The sequence below is a fragment of the Ixodes scapularis genome, unplaced genomic scaffold (assembly GCF_016920785.2).
Source record: "Ixodes scapularis isolate PalLabHiFi unplaced genomic scaffold, ASM1692078v2 PGA_scaffold2__306_contigs__length_199485367, whole genome shotgun sequence".
Taxonomy (NCBI): Eukaryota; Metazoa; Arthropoda; class Arachnida; order Ixodida; family Ixodidae; genus Ixodes; species Ixodes scapularis.
The window spans coordinates 188,948,219-188,966,998 of record NW_024609857.1 but is presented as its reverse complement, the minus strand read 5'-3'; the positions used below and the strand labels follow the sequence as shown (position 1 = coordinate 188,966,998).

The 18,780-nt window shown below is 48.2% G+C and overlaps 1 pseudogene; it reads right to left on the bottom strand.

Moving 5' to 3' along the window:
* Positions 1-759: 759 nt before the first annotated feature.
* Positions 760-1,487, bottom strand: LOC115325332 (annotated as a pseudogene).
* Positions 1,488-18,780: the final 17,293 nt, after the last annotated feature.

Below are 18,780 nucleotides of genomic sequence, written 5' to 3'. Positions count from 1 at the left end.
GGTTGTAGTGAACCAGGAACTTAGCTTCGGCCATAGCCTGCTTAGTCTTCCGGAAAGCCCTTTCCTGATCCCCGTCCCACTGCCATTGCGCTCCTTTTGCCAATAATCTATACAAAGGGGCCAAGGTGGTTGACAAGTTGGGCAAAAATTTGGCGTAATAGGTGACAAACCCAAGAAAAGACTTGAGCTGGCTTACCGAGGTCGGTCTTGGAGCTTCGGTCACTGCCTCGAGGTTGGTCCGCTCCGGATGAAGACCTTGGGCATCGATTCTGTGGCCCAAAAAGGACACTTGCTTCTCCCGGACACGGCACTTGGCTCGGTTTAACTTCAGGCCGTTTTCCCGTAGCCGCTGCAGCACCTGCCGGAGTGTCGACGTGTCGTGTTTCTTTTCTGCGATGACGATGTCATCCAAGTAGACTTGCACCCTTGGGAGCCCTCGCAGGAGGGACTCGATGCGCCGTTGAAACAGAGCCGGTGCGGACGCAATGCCGAAGGCCAGACGACTGTAACAGTACAAGCCTTGGTGCGTGTTCAGCACAGTCATCTTCCGAGCCTCTTCGTCAAGAGGAAGCTGATTGTACGCGTTGCGTAAGTCCAGCGTGGTGAAGAGTTCCCCCCATATAACGCCGCAAAAATGTCGTCAATTTTAGGCAAGGGGTATCGCTCCAAGTGTGTAGCTGGATTTACCGTCAACTTAAAATCCCCGCACAGTCGTATCTCGCCGTTATTCTTTGCCACCGGAACAACATGTGTAGCCCATTCCGACACGCTGACCGGCGAGAGCACGCCGTCCTTCTCCAGGCGGTTGATTTCCGCCGACACCTTGTCGCGAAGCGCGTAGGGCACCGGCCTCGCCTTACAAAAACGGGGTCGCGCATCTTCCTTCCTCTACAGCTTTACTGGTGGGCCCTGGCAGCACCCCAGCTTCTCTTCGAAAACGTCTGCAAATTCTTCCAGTAGGTCCTGCCCCTCTGCGCCGGCCTGCACCATGTTCACCCCAAGCGGTGCCCCAGTTTCTAGAAGCGGTGCCCCTGCGTCGTAAAACGCCCGCAGCGTATTCCTACCGCAAAGCAGCGGCCCTGGGCAGTTCACCACAATCAACGAGCTGCGCACCTGCGTCTGTCCGTACTCTACACTCATGGTGATCTTGCCGACAGCGGGCAGCGGCCCCAGGAAGCACGACAAGCGTAGGGGGGTCGTTTCCAGGGCCGGCCACCGTTTACGGTGTCTTTTGAAAGCACTCTCGGGAATTACGCTGACTGGGGAGCCCGTATCCAGAATCATTCGCAGCTTCCTGCCTTCCCATAGCAAATCCCGCTCTATCGGCGGCGTCGTGTCTTTGTTGGCTGTACTGTGAGCCACCAGGGCGTGAAGCATTTCCTCGCCACTCTCTTCCTCGGTGTTGATGTCCGCCAGCGCGTACGCACCTGGCTGGCTGGGCCGACTGTACTTGCACACCCTCGCCAGATGTCCCTTGGTGCCGCACCTGTGGCTTATGGTCTTGCGGTGCCGGCAGTCGTCCTCGGAGTGGTTCGCGTCGCACCTCCAGCACCAGGCGCGCCGATTCGCACCGCTGGTTTCTTGTCTTGGGGGCCTCCGGTTACCCCGCCGACCTTGGACGAAATGCGTACCGCCGGCTGAGTCCTGGGGGGCCGTTCCCATTGCCCTGACGTTGTTATCGGCCATCTCAGACGCGATTACGAATTCCTCCGCCTCTTCCCGGCTCAACTTTTTACGCGTCAGCAAAACCCGTCGCGCTTCGTCATCCCGTATGCCGCAGACGATTCGGTCTCGCAGCATCCGGTCCAGGGTGTCGCCGAACTTGCAATGCTTCGCGAGCCGCCGCAACTCTGCCACAAAGTCTTGTACTTTCTCCCCCTCTTCCTGTTTCCGCACGAAGAACGAGTAGCTAGCTGCAATCTCGTTGGTTTGCGGGTCGTAGTGTTCTTCTAGGTAGCCAACCACGTCTGCGTAGGACAGGCTGTTGATGGACGCCGATTGACAGCGGCCTTGCAGAATTCGGACCACGTTGTCACTTAGGGAAGACACCAGCAACGCGCGACGTTTCGCCGCGTCCGTGATACCGTGACCCTCGAAGTACGCCTCCAACCGGACCCGGTATGTGCCCCAGGTGCCTGCCGTGTCGTCGAACTGCGGCGGGCGTGCCGCCATATCGGTTTACCCTCGTCGCCACTGAAACGTCGACCAGACTCGCCGGTGGCCGGGACATGAAAAACGTAGTTTATTGGCAAGCGCTCTCTTTTTACCTCCCGCGCCGGTGACGTATGTCCGGCACGGGCATGCGCTGGAACGCGCCGCTCCTGGTTGCGGTGACGCAGCCGTACGGCGATACAGCAGAAACTTCCTTCATAAATACCACATTCATTGTAAAACTTAACTTCTTCATACATATTGATGGTTTCTTGAACACTTTCAAAGTTTGTGACGTGGTATCGAATTAAAAAGGTTTTCTACATCAAAGGAAACCGCTTCACAAGCCCCGGGGTTAGGGTTTCTAAAAAAGTCAACTTTGCCCTCTGAGTTAATTTCTCTAAATAGATCTTGGCAGTGTAGACGTGATAGATGTCGTTCATGGTATGACGACATCTGTGCTTTCCACGGCCCCTTTTGAGCAACTAAAGCTCTGAATGGCATATTCGTTTTGCGTTTTTATAAATTATAAAAATAAATGTTGAGATGAAAATATTTGACCTGTTGAAGCCTTCAGCGTGTCTAGCCCCATAATCTGAGAAATTCGAACGGTCATATCCTCTACTTTCGTAAGGGGAGCCCTTTTGACTTCATTAAAATTCTTTAAAAATGCTTGTTATTTTTTCTGAAATAAAATCGTCTTGAGGCACGAGGTGATTCTTTTGGAGGGAGGGGGGTTGGCATACAGAATACCTTTAGCTTGTGGGAGGGTTTAGATGGGACAGTTTGGACGCTGCAGAAATGATCGACTAAGAGAGCACGCACTGGCAATGAGATCGTCGCCCGCGGGTAATTTTGCGGTACATTGAAATAGATGCCACTGTGTCCCAAAGTTTCAGAAAACAATTATCTTCAGCTGGAACCGAAACAAAATGCTAGGTGAAGTTTCAAAAACGGATTTTATAAGGAAGTGTGGTTACGATACGCGCGTTAGTGCCCCATCGATTGTTCTTCGGAAGTGACAAACTTACAGTTGTTTGATCGGCCAGGCTACTAAGAATAAATGTGTATTAAAGGAGGATGTGCGTACATGACATTGGTGTTTTTATTGATGAGGCATATATGTCTGTTTCATGTTTAATCAATCCAGATGAAACTTCAGTTGGAAGTGCGCACTTGGTGTGCATATCTTGTTTCATTTGTCCTCGTCTTTTTTAGCGCTTTTAGTCGTCACAAGAATAACATAACGGCACATTTTTTTTTCTGTAATTGATATATTGTCGAAGAACGGTGATACAGATTTCACTGCTATATAGAAAGGTTAACCCCATTCTCGCGAATATCATGTGGCAATGAGTGTACCTGGCTGATTATCGTGGACTGGTCGATGAAGCATTGTTTTGAAACGCAATAAAGTTTAGAAATTGAACGGGTCAAACATTGTGGCTTTATTGGCGTTCGTGTTATGTTTGGAATACTTGACAGATTAATGCAGATGAAAGCCAAGAGCAAAGCTGTAAACTATAAGATTAGGCAATGCCCATTCCAGCGCTCTATAACGCCATCATAACCCTTAGCGAAAAACAGCATATTAGGAATATACTTCGTATATTTTTAGTGCACTACAAGCAAGCGAACGTAATCAAAATTCCACAAAAGTACAATAATAATATCAGCCCTTTCTTAATTGGAACATATTTTGGGAATATGCTTGAAGTATGTTCGCTATTAGTGCATATTAATTGCACTCAAAATATGTGTACATAGTTTTAGAGTATTTAAAGGGGTATTCACACGAGGGAGAAATCCCGGGGATTTCTCCCCAGCACGCGCGCATCACGAGATGAAAACGCGAGGCTTTTGCACATCGCAAAGCTTGACGTTTTCGTCGTGGGATGCGCGTGCCGGGGAGAAATCCCCGGGATTTCTCCCTCGTGTGAATACCCCTTATTGTACGTTGTTAGCAGTAATCAGGAATGCATATAATGGGCACTTTGAGTATGCGGCGGAAGTGCCTCAAGAATATATTGGGAGAGCGCGGAGCCTCTACAAAGGGTGCACTCGATGGTTTTAAGGATACAAAAAGGTTAACCTTGGGCGGAAAAGAAATAGGGTTAGACGGGCGAAGGAAAAAATCATAATTGTGATTTATAGTTTCTCGGATAGATGGCGGAAGCTACCGCCCATAATAAAGTGTACAGCCATTAGCCCATCAATTTGACCGGTTCGACGTTCGACTTGAAGTCTAGCCGTGTAGATGGGCCTATCGTCGATGGCCGCGCTCGGTGTGCTGAAGCTCCTTGGTCGGCGCGTTTTGTTTGTGCCGCCGGCTTTTTGTGAAAGTGCTCGGTTTTTATGAGGATCGCACTGTGAACGCGCAGCCATGAAGGTGTCGTAATCTGTGTTTTGAACTGGCAAGGTGGCTGGACGTGCCAGTTGATTGAACCGCTGGGTTTTTTGGCGCAACGCATGTATGATCGAGTGTTTCATCGGTTGTGAGTTATGGCAGGAAATTGGCGTCTTGAATGCTAACTTTAACACAAGAAAACCGATGTACGAGTTTATTTTCGCACAGAATCTGTTTATGGGCTGGCTTTTACGCGCATACCGTCACGCTTCAGGTGTGATAAAAAAACACCTTGCAAGGGCAAGCCAAAACACCATAAAAAAATAAATACGGGGGGGGGGGGGGGGGCGCCTGCTCTTCCCCGCAGGTCGGCCATGACGTCACTTGGCCGTGCTCTGGTTGGAGGATGGCTCCGTGTGGGAGGCGCATTTCTAGCGCGTTTCGTCGACAACTTTCGTTCGTCAACGAAATGTCGTAAATACCGACGAATGCCTCGACAAAACAAAAAGTAAAAAAAAAGAAACGAAATTACATTGGGGATCGAACCCGCGTCCGCTTGCGTATGAGCCAAACATCCGGCGCATTTAGTTCAGCAAAGTTTCGTGGACAACATTCGTGTTTTTTGTGTTTTTTTTAGTTAATCGTAAAAAAGAAATGTCGTAAATATCCCTAAATTCCTCGACAAAACAATATGATTGAGAAAAAAAATAAAAAAAAGCAAGCCCAAACTGTGGATCGAAGTCGAACCCGGGTGCTCTTTGGAAAGCGTTAGGCGAAACGCCGTAGGTGACACTCCTCGTTCTCGAAGACGAACGAGGTTGACCAGAGGAAAATCGGCGCCTCCCTCGCCCAGGGAAGGAAGCGGAAGGCGGTGTTCAATTTTTTTTTTTTTTGCCCGATCCCTTGAAGGTTTTTCTGGAAAGTACTCTACCTGTCTCCTGCTTCGTTATGTAGCCGCGCGCGGGAGGCGTGGATTCTTTGTTCGGAATTTTGCGATTTCAGGGCTCTCACATGGACAGTGGCAGTCCACTGTTATCGAAGAAGGTGAGTAGCGCCTTGAGGGCCTTTTCTTTTGTTTGCGATGTCTTATGCGGACGGATGATCTGTTCTCTTGTGCAGGAAAGGCCGGCATTGATGCCGCTTGTTTGCCGCTGGCGTGGCCTGTGAGTCATGCCGAGCGCCACCATTGACTCTCCGCGATCGTCGGTGTAGTGTCTCCTCGGTTGGTGTGATCCGCGAACTCGGGCAGGCGGCTGGTGCCCGCCCATTCTCCACAGGTTCCGCACTCCGGGTCAGCGCTCGGCCTGAGCCACTGCAGCATCACTGGGGACGAGGCACTGCTTGTTAGGAGGCGGTGGATGACGACCTGCCGCTGCCTAGCGAGGCGGTCTTCCGCCACGTACCTCGCGTCGGGATGCTTGGCTTGGGCTTCCCGGGCCACCAGAAGCTTTGCGTCCTCGAAGAGCCCCACGCTGGACAGCCAGAATTCAGCATCGTCGGGGTCGAGCTTGGCCAGTTGGTCGGCCTCCTGCTTCCCAGTGGTGCCGCAGTGATTGGGCACCCCTTCGAAGGCGAGGCCCTCGCCGGTGCCCGCACGAAGTGTATCGACTCCGTGCCGACTTTGAAGTTGAAGGAGGTTAATACTGTGTTTGTGGGCGCGACGTTGAGTGTTTAAGACAGCTTCACTTGTGATTGCGGTATATACCAGTCATCTCGGATTACATGTTCAGGCTTGCTGCCTTCATGGTGAGTACAATACCTGCCCGAAGTTTTTCAACGGACGCTCACCCTGTTGCCAGCTTCTAGTGTGCAAGCGCTGTGCAGTGGTGTCCTCGATAAATCCTAGCCTCACCTAAACGTCAAGCGAGCATTTAATTTCGTTTATCATTTAAAGCGTACTTTTAGCCATAAATTTGTTTTACAAGTCATTTTGCACCTCGAACAAGGCCACATTTTGTCTCCCGAACAAGCCCACGAACAAGAGTGAGCGCGACTCAAACCGTCCAGTTCTCGATCGCTCGATCGGCGGTTTTCGGGCGGAAAGAAAACGAATTCCGAGCTGCGAATTGTCTTCGGGGTAGGCTTCTGTGTACAAAGCGAAACCTTGGCTAGCATAAATACCCTGTCAGTGCCCCTTGAAGGGTCACAGTGTAGCTAACCTACTTTTATGTTTTACCTTCTCGAAGGTTTTTCTTTTTTTTTTTATGAATTTCCTTTCGCACTATTTTACGCCCTGTATAAAGATCAATGCATATTCTGGAAGCTGACATTTTGTATAGATTTTTTGTTTCATATATGTGTTCTTGAATAGAGTTGTTTTCTGTTGTCATTCTACCTTGCATTTCGTAGAACTGCATGTGTATATTGGTACATATATGTCTCCCTGTGCCAAGAATAGCTTAAAGGTAAATTTATTAAAAACAGAAATATCTTAAAAAATAAATTTTAAGCAATAATGAAGTTTTGAAGCTTATGCGACACATCGCCAGCAGTGGAACAAAACTCTTAGATTACTGTAATTATGGAAGGTTTGTTAGTGCCGGCAGTTGCTGTTAAAAGCTTCCTATTTTTAATTTTTTACCTAATATGGTTCCAATACCAATAAAATTGCACCGAATTCAACATTTAGTGTACCTTTATCGGTATAGGAACCATATTAGGTAAAAAATTAAAATAAAAAGGCTGTAAAACCAACTGCCGCCACTTACAAAGTTTACATGATTGCTGTAATCGTAGAGTTTTGTTCCACTGCTTGAGATTTGTTTTGAATCAGCTTCAAAACTTAAATTTTGCTTAAACTTTATTTTCTTAAGATATTTATGTTTATAATAAGTTTGCTGGTGCTTTTAAATATACTTTTAATATATTATTTTTACGATTCCTAAGTAACTTGAAGGAAGCTACAAGTACATTCCAAGTGCAAGCCCTACATTTCGGAGTTCGCGACAAGTATGCCAAAATTGCGTAAAGAATACGGAATAAGTACATTCAAAGTGCCAGCCCTACGTTTTGGAGTTAATGAGAAATATCACAATATTTCGTCAAGAATGCAGTAAAAATACATTTGTAGTAGACTCAAGTGCGGCCAAATAAATTTCAACAAAATTTGCTAAAAATATTCATATTAAGTTCCTCATAAATATATTCGAAATATGCGGTTTTTCGCTAAGGGAAGGTACTTTCTGCGATGTACATTTGCCACTATTAGCGAAGGTAGAGTTTTCATAAATGTTCTGTTACCAAAATATAAGTTGTCCACGAGGAAAAAAGGCAAATGACCGCGCGATGTTTGAAATAGACGCTTTCTGAAATTCAGTCTGGCAACTTGGATAGCTATCAGCACCTAAGTGTGTATCATCTATCTGTACATGCAAATGGCAGCCTTTTGTTGGCTTGTGAAGGAAGAATTTGGAGGCTGAATCCGATACAGAACCTGAGCAGCCAGATGTTTATTCGTTGTACTTTCATTCGATGCCACCATGACGAGACTTGTAAGCTTCTATGTGTCACGCATTTGAGGATGCCTTCTGTAAGTCCTTAGAATGCTCGGCTTTGGCACGCCACAGACAGCTCATGACAATGAAATGGTAATTTTATTAAGACGTTTACTAAACTATATCAGGGCCATGTACAGAGTTGTAGTTTTTTGACACCTTCGAAACTGAAGCAAATAGAGAAAACACTGTTCATAAAAAAAACATCGTAACTTTCGTACGTCTACAGTTAATGAATAGGTACCACCCAGGTAGCACGCCAGAGGAATGCCCAACTTGGGCAAAGGTCTGGCAAACATAAGGGCCCAACTTTGGCGCAGTTAGGTTTTTGCACCATGGCACTCATCAGTGCCAAAGTACGGTGCCTAACTATAGCCTTAGTTGGGCGATCCTAGGGCATGCCAAAGTTTGGCTCTTCTCTGGTACGCCAGAGGAATGCCAAAGTTGGTGCCATACTTGAGCCATAACTGCCATAGTAAATCCTAATCTGGGAATGCGGGGCATACGAAGGTTTGGCGTTTCTCTGGTCCGCCAGAGGAGCGCCAAAGTTGGTGCCATACTTCAGCCATAACTGCCAGAGCAACGCCTAATTTCGGTATTTGGGACGTGCCAAGGTTTGGCGTTTCTCTGGTCCGCCAGAGGAGCGCCAAAGTTGGTGCCATACTTCAGTCATAGCTGCCAGAGTAACGCCTAATTTCGGTATTTGGGACGTGCCAAAGTTTGGCTTTTCTCGGGTCCGCCAGAGGAGCGCCAAAGTTGGTGCCAGACTTGAGCCATAACTGCCAGAGAAACGCCTAATTTCGGTATTTGGGACGTGCCAAGGTTTGGCGTTTCTCTGGTCTGCCAGAGGAGCGCCAAAGTTGGTGCCTTACTTCAGCCATAGCTGCCAGAGTAACGCCTCATTTCGGTATTTGGGACGTGCCAAAGTTTGGCTTTTCTCGGGTCCGCCAGAGGAGCGCCAAAGTTGGTGCCATACTTCAGCCATAGCTGCCAGAGTAACGCCTAATTTCGGTATTTGGGACGTGCCAAAGTTTGGCTTTTCTCGGGTCCGCCAGAGGAGCGCCAAAGTTGGTGCCATACTTCAGCCATAGCTGCCAGAGTAACGCCTAATTTCGGTATTTGGGACGTGCCAAAGTTTGGCTTTTCTCGGGTCCGCCAGAGGAGCGCCAAAGTTGGTGCCATACTTCAGCCATAGCTGCCAGAGCAACGCCTAATTTCGGTATTTGGGATGTGCCAAGGTTTGGCGTTTCTCTGGTCCGCCAGAGGAGCGCCAAAGTAGGTGCCAGACTTGAGCCATAACTGCCGCAGTAAATCTTAATTTGTCGATTCGCGGCATGCCGAAGTTTGGCTTTTCTCTGGCTACCCACTGAAGTGCCAAATAAGTGCCCGCAAAGAAAGCCGAGAGGCCAGCCCAAGTTTCGAATATCTCTGGTGTGTCACAGAAGTGCTCTTTCACGCGTCCCAGAAGAGAAATAAATTAAACAAGCGTTGGAAACACGATGGTAAGATGTCGTCACCTCCGTTCCCAAGCAGCACGGCAATACCTTGCAGTATCGTGCCAGTGCCGGCCGAAAGTCGGTTCCAATATTGCTCAACTGTCCAGTTTTGTACCACCGTTTGATACCCGGCAGGTATTGCCGTACATCTGTTTCGCCCCGGCCTCGCGTTCGCGCAATATTGTGCGAAAACTCTACGATGCGTCTGCTTCGTATTGGCCGAACGTCGTGCAAGTATGTGTACGTTGCATGTCATTTGTTGCATATCCAATCACTTATACGGACAAACAAATTTTTTTCGATCGCTCCCAGAAGTTTATTAAACAACTATTAAACAACTAAAAACAACTAGTTATTAAACAACATTGTCACCATATCTGATGCAAAAATGTTCCGCAGTGCACTTACTAACTTCTTTCTCATCCCCGGCTAGTATGCAAGCTGACATTCTTCGGTGCTCCGTTGTTATTAGCATTGTATTATGTTATTTTGTCCCAAAGTGTTTACCATGACTGATTCAACTACTTTTAGTTATTGTCCTGTGCTTATTGTCGTCATTTGTCGCACATCAGTATGTTCTAATTTCAGTTATTATTTTGTTTCGATGTTTTTGCGTTATACTGTATGCCTTTGTTGGAAAATAACCCCCCCTCATGTAATGCCCACCGGGCCTTTGAGGTATTTTGAATAAATAAATAAATAAATAAACTATCATTGCACACAGTGTATTCTCAACATATTTACATAGGTCACACTTCTCTGTAAAACGAAAAGCAAATTATAAAATACAATTAACACTATCCTCATGCCAAGCAAAACTCATCACACAAAAACCGCGGAGATTGAGAGAAAAGCAGGACGACTATCAGAATCATGCTTGCAGTGCACTTACTAATAAAAGAGCGATATCATGTAATCCTTGATAGATGCATAATCCAACTCAGGCACCCCACAAACACATTCGAGGATTCGAGGACTGACGTCTCGTCGTCGGCGAAGAGCAGTTTTTGTCGAAGCGTGTCCAACAAACACATCACAAGTATTCCACGAACTCCGGTGCAAAAAATGGCTGTTACCGAAAAATTGGCATGGACGTATTCCGACCGTTTACGACGAAAAAACACAGCCGCGTCTGCAGCGCACGAAAGCAACAGAACACTGAAGAGCAGTTCGAAAACCGGACCTACGTGGCCCGCTTATTTCTATAACTAGGCAAACGGCGAAAACGACAGCCCCAGAGATCCCATCAGCGTGACAGAGAAAGTCACGTGAAAAGTTTCGTCCAAACGTTTTTGTCCTACGCGTCCTACGTAGAGAGGTCACGCTGGGTCACGCGTTTCGCTTCACCCTTTTGATTTGCTTAAAGCGGCTGTCTCGCTCGCTGACAGCCACACGAAGACACAAAAGCAGGTGGGGAGGATTTGCAAAAGGCGAGGTCGAAGGGGAATCAACAACGCATAAAAGGAAAGGCCGCTTCTGCCGGTGACCTTGTCGCCTTGCTTAGTCTGTCAGCGTTCGGCTTCCATTGAGGGCCTCAGAAAGATAATCTCCTTTCTTGAGAGCGAAATGGACGGGGTGGTTATGTTTTTCGGGCTTGTCGCCATCCGATAAGCCTCAATTATTTCTGTCCCCACTCGCTCGCAGTGGCCTCCCAAGGCTGTCGTACCGGTGAAATTAGGAGCGCAACAATACTCCAGAAGCCGGGCGAAGACATGATAAATGTAATAACAAAAACGGCTTGACATCACAATAATAACAATTTAATTAAACGTTTCGCCTCCCATGCGGGAGGCATCTTCAGTAGAGCGCAGAGCGAGTGAGAGTCGCACAAAAAAGCTCAGCTATTTAGGCATAAAGTTTGTGTACACGTCCGGCAGGGGGCCACGGTTCTTGTTTACCAGCGATGAATCACTTCCGCGTTTGTCGTTCTGGATGAACCAAGATTCCAGCAGCTTCCTCAGTCCCCACCTTTTATCCCTCGCCTTGTCAAAGTCAAATTGGTGTCCTGACGTCCATGCATGGTCGACGAGTTCGGACTTGAAGCGGGTGGCGTTCGTGGAATAGGCGACATCCCGTGCGTGTTCTTTTAGTCTTGTTTTTCTTTTTCGTTCCGTCTCTCCAATGTAGGAAGCGTCACATTCCTTGCACTGCACCTGGTAGATCACGACAATTTCTGCCTCTGGCGGGGTCGGGTCTTTTGGCTTGGAGATAACATTGGCAATTGTTCTGTAGGGTTTGTATACAGTTCGTACGCCAACGGCCTAAGGGCGCGTCCCAATGCCTCCGAAACCCCCTTAACGTACGGGATACGGGATGCACACGACGTCACGTGTTCGTTCGGCTCGATCCGGGCGCCGACGGGACATTTGTTCCTTAACGCGATTGATAAACCGGTCGGGGTAGTTACGTTTCTTCAAAGCCTCCCGCACATGGCTAAGTTCTTGATCGCTAAGTGTTGAGTTAGATGGGACTGTTTCTGAACGATGAAGGCAACGATCTTACAACTGAGCTTTTGTGTTGAGTAGGGTGATGAGAGTGGTAGTCAAGAAAGTTTTGTCTGTCACATGGTTTACCATATACGGATGTCTCCATCTTAAAGAAAGATTCACTAGTTCTATGGACACGTACATATAAAAACGGCAAGGTACTATCGGTTTCATGTTCGCAGGTGAACTGAATTGAGGGGTGGACACTATTCAAATTGCGGTGAAAATCGGTTACGTTCTCTCTGTTAACTATTACAAAAGTGTCATCGACATAGCGACGGTAGAACTTCACGGGGAAATCAATGCCAGACATTACCTTTTCCTCAACATATTCCATGACGAGATTCGAGACGGTTACGGAAACTGGACTCCCCATAGGGCATCCGCTGACCTGATGATATATGTCCCCATAAAACTAAAATTACACTGGTTGAGACAAAAACGCAAAAGGAGTATAACGTCATCAACAAGGAGGGTTGTGCGAGTGGACAACGACTGGTCTGCCAACAATTGGTCACGGGCGACATCAACCGCCAGGGCGTCGGGGACATTCGTAAATAATGAAATCACATCAAAGGATACCATAGCCTCGTGCGGTAGCAGGGTCTGAGCGCGTATAAGTTCAACAAAGTCACGGGAATTCCGGACGCTAAACTTATTGTTTCCCGTAAGAGGGCCCAGAATCATAACCAGATATTTGGAAAGGCTGTAAGTGGATGAACCAATAACATATACAATCGGGCGTAGGGGGCAACCCGGTTTGTGAATTTTGGGGAGTCCATACATCTTGGGTGTCGCGGCGTCAAAGGAGAAGAGACGACGGTATAGGTCGTCACTGATGCGTCCTTTCTTTTTCAGCTCTCGAAGGTGGTCAGCTAACTCTCTTTCGGACTTAGCAGCGGGATCTCTTGATAGCCTCACGAAATAGCGACTGTCATTTATAACTTCATACATCTTCTTCATGTAGTCATCCCTATCAAGCACAACGGTTCTTTTTCCTTTGTCGGCCTTTAAAGTCATGATGGAGCTGTCTGACTTCAACTCATTAAGAGCAATGCGTTCTTGTTGATCTAAATGTGACCCGGCCGGTTTCACATTGTTCGAAACACTGACAACGCGGCTTCTCGCGAAATTTACCCCTGTGACATCGTGCACATGTCTGAGTTTCTCTTCAATTTCAATTATGAAGTCACGTTTTGGAACGTACCGTGGAGCAAGGGCATAGTCCAGTCCTTTGGATAGGAGAAATTGCAAGCCAGGTTTGGTAATAGTAACATAGGGTACGTACGGCAGAATTCCCTGCCATAAAAAAAATTATTTGGCTAACGCCAATTTAACGCGAAATAGGTGCAAAGAGTTTTGCGATAGGAAGCGTAAACCGAAGAAAAGGAAAAAAAGAAAGACTGAAGGAAAGGAGAAATAAGAAAAAAATCTGGTGACGTAGCCAAAAAAAACAAATTCTGTTCATGTGATTTTTCTTGTTACGTGACCAAACAAAGAAAAAATAAAAAAATAAACGAAATAAAAAAAAAAGGACACGAGAAAAAAAACCAGCCCGGTTTCGAAGCTAGGCCCGCTTGATCGTGAAACTAGCGCGCTGTCCGTTGCGCCAACATAACTTTTTTTGTCTTTCTTCATTGCAAGTTGCGCCAACATAACTCTGCCTGTAATGCTCACGCATTCTCCCATCATAGGAGAAACCTTAGTTGCCTTCGTAGTTTTTCATGCATGTGCTATTTTTATTTGTGGCAAGAGTTCACGTCCAGAATGCTTTTAGAGTTTCCGAGCAAAACGAGTTTTCTTCATCCGAGTCACCTTCTAGAACCAGTAGACCGCACTGGGTCGTCCGGCTAATCAAGCAGCTTTTTTCAAATTCTCTAACGTGCCCGTCCTCGAATCCGAGGTCGCCGTTGGACAAGCTTATCTTTCTTCCACCTGGTAGCCGGAACTCCCACGGTCAGCTTTGTTCCGTCCCCACTCCCTCTCGACAGGATGGCTCGCCCCGAGGCTAATCCCATTCTCTAGACGCTCTTTCCACCCAACGATGGCACTTTCCCTCCCCGTCCCCTAGCTTCGGGAGAGAAGGTTCTTCTCTGTAGAACGTCCCGTTTGTACAGCGGCCTTTAAAGTTCAGATTGTCCCGTCTGTATCGTTCCTTTTGTGTCTCCACTTTTTAATGTTTAAAAAGTATCAACACGCTAAAATAGTACAATTTCCGGGATTTCATTTTCGTTCCCCAAGTGAGATGCGGGAGGCGCACCACGGAGCCCCGGTCGTTTAAGCGCTTTGTCACTTTGTTATCACTAGGATTTGACAGCGCTCAATCAAAATGCAAGACACGCACAGAGCCACGCTCGCTTTTGCAATGCGCCGCCTAATAATGATATTTCTTGTGGAGACGTGCGCACATCCGTCTTGCGCAGTGTTAGCTCAATGGCAGCACTTTCTGTAAAGGCGGATTCACACCGGGGACGTAAGCAGTCGTGCGATCCAACTAAATCGCATCGCAAAAAAAAATAAATAAATAAATAAATAAAAGTAATTAGTTGGTCAATTTGGCGTGCGCGATGAGCGAGTCCAACGCCTTCGTTGGCGAGTCGCTTCTCAAAAACTCTCGCACCGAACGCCGTTGGTTGGCTCGGCCTCTCCGCGACTAGAGTGCCTCGTAAAAAGTTGGGTCAGCAAGCGACTGCTCAAAACCCGTCACTTTTTGCCCGCGATGGTCGCTTTTGCGATGAAAAGTATGGCGCGAGTAGATCGGATCGCCGGCGTGAACGCGCCATAATGTCGAACCAGTCTCACGGCGCGCCCCGATATTGGCTTGTGTACCTACGCGCGCTACGCGCGAGTGCAACCTCTGGCACAATTTATTTGCGTTTGCAAAGCCTGCTCCAGCCGCGTCAAAACATTCAGCCAACCTTTGGACTGCAGAAATCAAGAGACACCCAAAATAAGATAAAGTTGCCAGCCGAATAAAACTTGATTTCTATTTAATTAAGATGAAGACCACCCGCGTACATCAAATACCTCATCAGCCGAACTCCAAGGCAGTAAGCCTTGTTCTGGCACTTGTTTGGCAACTTTGGCCCGCAGCTGCCAGATCACAGCCAAACTATCGGGAAGCGAAGCCTAACTTGGGCGCTCGTTTGGCGACTGGGGCCCAAAGATGCCAGATCTCAACCGAACTTTAAGGTAGTAAGCCTAACTCTGGCACATTTGTGGCGATTTTGGCCCGAATGTGCCAGGTGACAGCCAAACTGTGAAAAAGTGAAGCCTAACTTTGGCATAAGTTTGGCGATTTTGGCCCGAAGATGCCAAAGCTCTGCCGAACTACAAGGTAGTAAGCCTAACTCTGGCACATCTCTGGCGATTTTGGCCCGAATGTGCCAGGTGACAGCCGAACTGTCAAAAAGTGAAGCCTAACTTTGGCATTAGTTCGGCGGTTTTGGCCCAAAAATGCCAAAGCTCTGCCGAACTACAAGGTAGTAAGCCTAACTCTGGCACATCTGTGGCGATTTTGGCCCGAATGTGCCAGGTGATAGCCGAACTATCAAAAAGTGAAGCCTAACTTTGGCATTAGTTTGGCGATTTTGGCCCAAAAATGCCAAAGATCTGCGGAACTACCGGGCAGTAAGCCTAAATCTGGCATTTTTTAGGCGATTTAGGCCCGAAGATGCCAGACGACAGCCGCGAAGCCTAAGTTTGGCACTTGTTTGGCGAATTAGGGCCAAGATACCCAGACTGTTGCCAAGGGAGGTCAGGTTTGGCACTACTTTGGCTTCTTCGGGCTTTTTAATGCCCTAAACTGCCAGACGCAAGCCAAGTTTTGGCCCAGAACTCGGTGCTGCCTGGGCAGATTTTGTCCGCCATGAGCATACCCCAATTTGGACTGATATTTCAGCTACTATACGATACTGAATTTATGAAAGTGTTTATTGTATATAGCAAGTGTTCAAGCCCTTGAATGAACTGCCGATGCTCTCCATCTTTTTTGTGCAATATTATTAGGTATTTTTGCGATACATTTTTATAACATTTTAACAGACCTCATTCTTTTTTGTGCAGATAATTTTAACAAAATACAGATTAAGGGATTAATACTTTACTTTACGACATAATGACTTGATAATGCGAAAGCATTAATTGTCCCATGAAGCGAGTCGACGTCATCAGCTTTGAAGCCGCGCCCAAACGGTCTCTAAACTCCTTCCTCAAGGCGAAGCCGCTATCTTATGGCTCCCAGCTTTGACGCCGCGCAAAATACCTAGCCAAACTGCATCTAGTTTCCCTTCTCCCAATAGTGCTAAATGAAGCCGAAATCTGATGGATTGGCATTGGAATCCCAATGCTGGCGCGCGTCATAGCTTCAAAGGACGAGGCTCCCATTGGCCGGCGCGCGTCAGTTTCAAGGAAGGCCACCCCATGGCGCTACGGGCCCGTGCCGCCTAGAGTTCCTGTATAGGCTCCCACGGGAACCAGGGTTGCGCGTCTGTTTTCCACGTGCCGCCGCGCCGCTATTCGCCGTGATTTGATCATATGAGGAGCAGACTCAAATGCCATGCAGGAAAGTAGACGTTTTCTGCGCCCCTGCGTATGGTCCCACGCAACTATGGCTCCCGCAGGGAGCCATAGTTGCGCGTTCATTTTTGTTGCGCGGGCAGCAATGTAGAAAATATGTAGTGTTGCCCGGGCGCCGGTAAAACGAAGTGGTTCAACCCATGGCACTAACGGGCCTCTGGCCGGTAAAACGGACATGGTGGCGCGCGCTCGGCTGCTTCTGCTCGTTTCGTCGCCGACGAACATGGCGACGCTTCAAGCATCCACATTGTCGGCGCCGGCCACCTCGGCAGTGACGCAACTTGCCCCTTTACGAAACTACAACACAGAAGAACAGAGCGGAACAACGACATGCATTGCTTTCCCATTCACAACTAATAAGAAGTGCTTAGGTGTACCTCGAGCGTTATCTTATCGACATCTATGTCAATATGTTTTACGTCTTTGGCGTTGCCGTGTCCTACACTGAAATTCCCCAAAACCCATCTGCTCTTGGGGACGAAGCTTGACCTCCCGCACCATTGGGCTAAACCAAAAAAGCAACTTTTGAAATGCTTAACTGGGCCCAGGATTCTTTTAAAAAGGGTGCTCTAATTCTGTCGGAATTTCCTTGCTCTTACCCGTCTCGGAGAAGGGCACAGAACACTGGTTCAACAACGAGCAGTCATTTATTCCGTGTTGGCGAACGGTTCAATCCCAAGAACCCCTGCGCACACGTGGGACGGCCTTTTATCCGCTACGGTGGGCCACTCGCGCGACTCTTGGCCTCCTCGCGGTAGAAATGACCCCTGACGATTTGGCAGGCGGGCAGCCTGGGCCAAGGCTTTGAATCCCCTGGTTTCCCATACATCTCTGCCCATCCGAAAACAAAAACAAACAAACAGGGGACGCCTTAGAACATCTTGGGGGGTCTTCCTTCTGGGCCAACGACGGCCTTTGCAGAGGGGCAAACGGTTATTCGGCGTCAGTTTTTCCGGACGGTACCGATGCGGCCGTAGTGGGTCTCATCGTGGGAGCTACGTCGCCGCCGCTACGAGTCTGGCACGAGGCACTAGAAATTAGGAATACATTGAGGCCGTGGCGCAGCAGGAATAAGTGGCCGCGCCCGAGAACGATGCCTGCCCAACGGCGCATACGAGAGCACGGCTACTTTTTCTTCTCTCCCCAAAAAACCGAAAAAGGCACGAATTTAATGCACCGAAGAGCTCGTGCCCCTTTTTTCGTGGTCTTCAGCGCCGTCGCAGGTTGTATCGTGGCAGAGACGGTATGAAATCTTCTAGAGGTAGAACCTGCGGCACATCTACCTCCCCAGGCTCCTAGAAAGCTTTTTTGTCGGCGACTTGAATGGACCCACACACTTCATCAGATTCGCAATGCACCAGATCGTAAACCAAGTTGGAGAGCTTCTTGTTAACAGAAAAAATGCCTCCCATCGCTTGGCTAAAGATACCATGAAGCCTCTAACATTTTCACTCAGCGAATGAGTTCGCCTCAGCAGCAGATCTCTTACCATTGTGGTGTCAGAACAGCAAAGAGAAAGACGTCCATCGGATGCGGGAGCGTGTGGCTAAAAGGCGACAAGAGTGCGTGACGAATATATATAAAAAAATAGTCTTGGCCCAAGCTTTGTCGTGTTCGGTTCGTTTCCTCGCTTCGCCCCCGCAATGCCATGGTGACCCGTGAACTATATGGCTACGAACGCGCAAGAAACAGATCGTACCGGTGAGCCTCCCCATAAAATCAACCACTACGCTGTACGCCTCCCGCCCTTCTGGCGACAGCACCCGAAAATCTGGTTTCTGCAGGTTGAAGCCCGATTTGGCGTTTCGAACGTCACATCACAAATGACGCGTTTCGGCAACCTGGTAGCTGCCCTTCCCAACGAACTAGCATTGGAAGTCTACTACGTTCTTTCAAATCCGCCCAGCGCTGCACCGTACGACGCGCTGAAAGCGGCAATCGTAGAACCAGCCACGGTTTCGGAACGCAAGCGCCTACAGCAGCTGTTGGCAGCAGAAGAGCTCGAAGATCGGTGACCTTCACAGAAACTCTGTCACATGCAGGCCTTGCTTGGTAAGCGCGCCGCGACTTTTGATATGACATTACTGAAAGAACTTTTTGTACAACGGCTTCCTTCGACTGTCCCGATGCTACTTACCACGGCAGCAGATTTGACCCTGCCAGCTCTGGCACACACGCCGAGAAATTCATGGAGGTCGCACCACCACAGGCTTTTGTGCACAAACCTG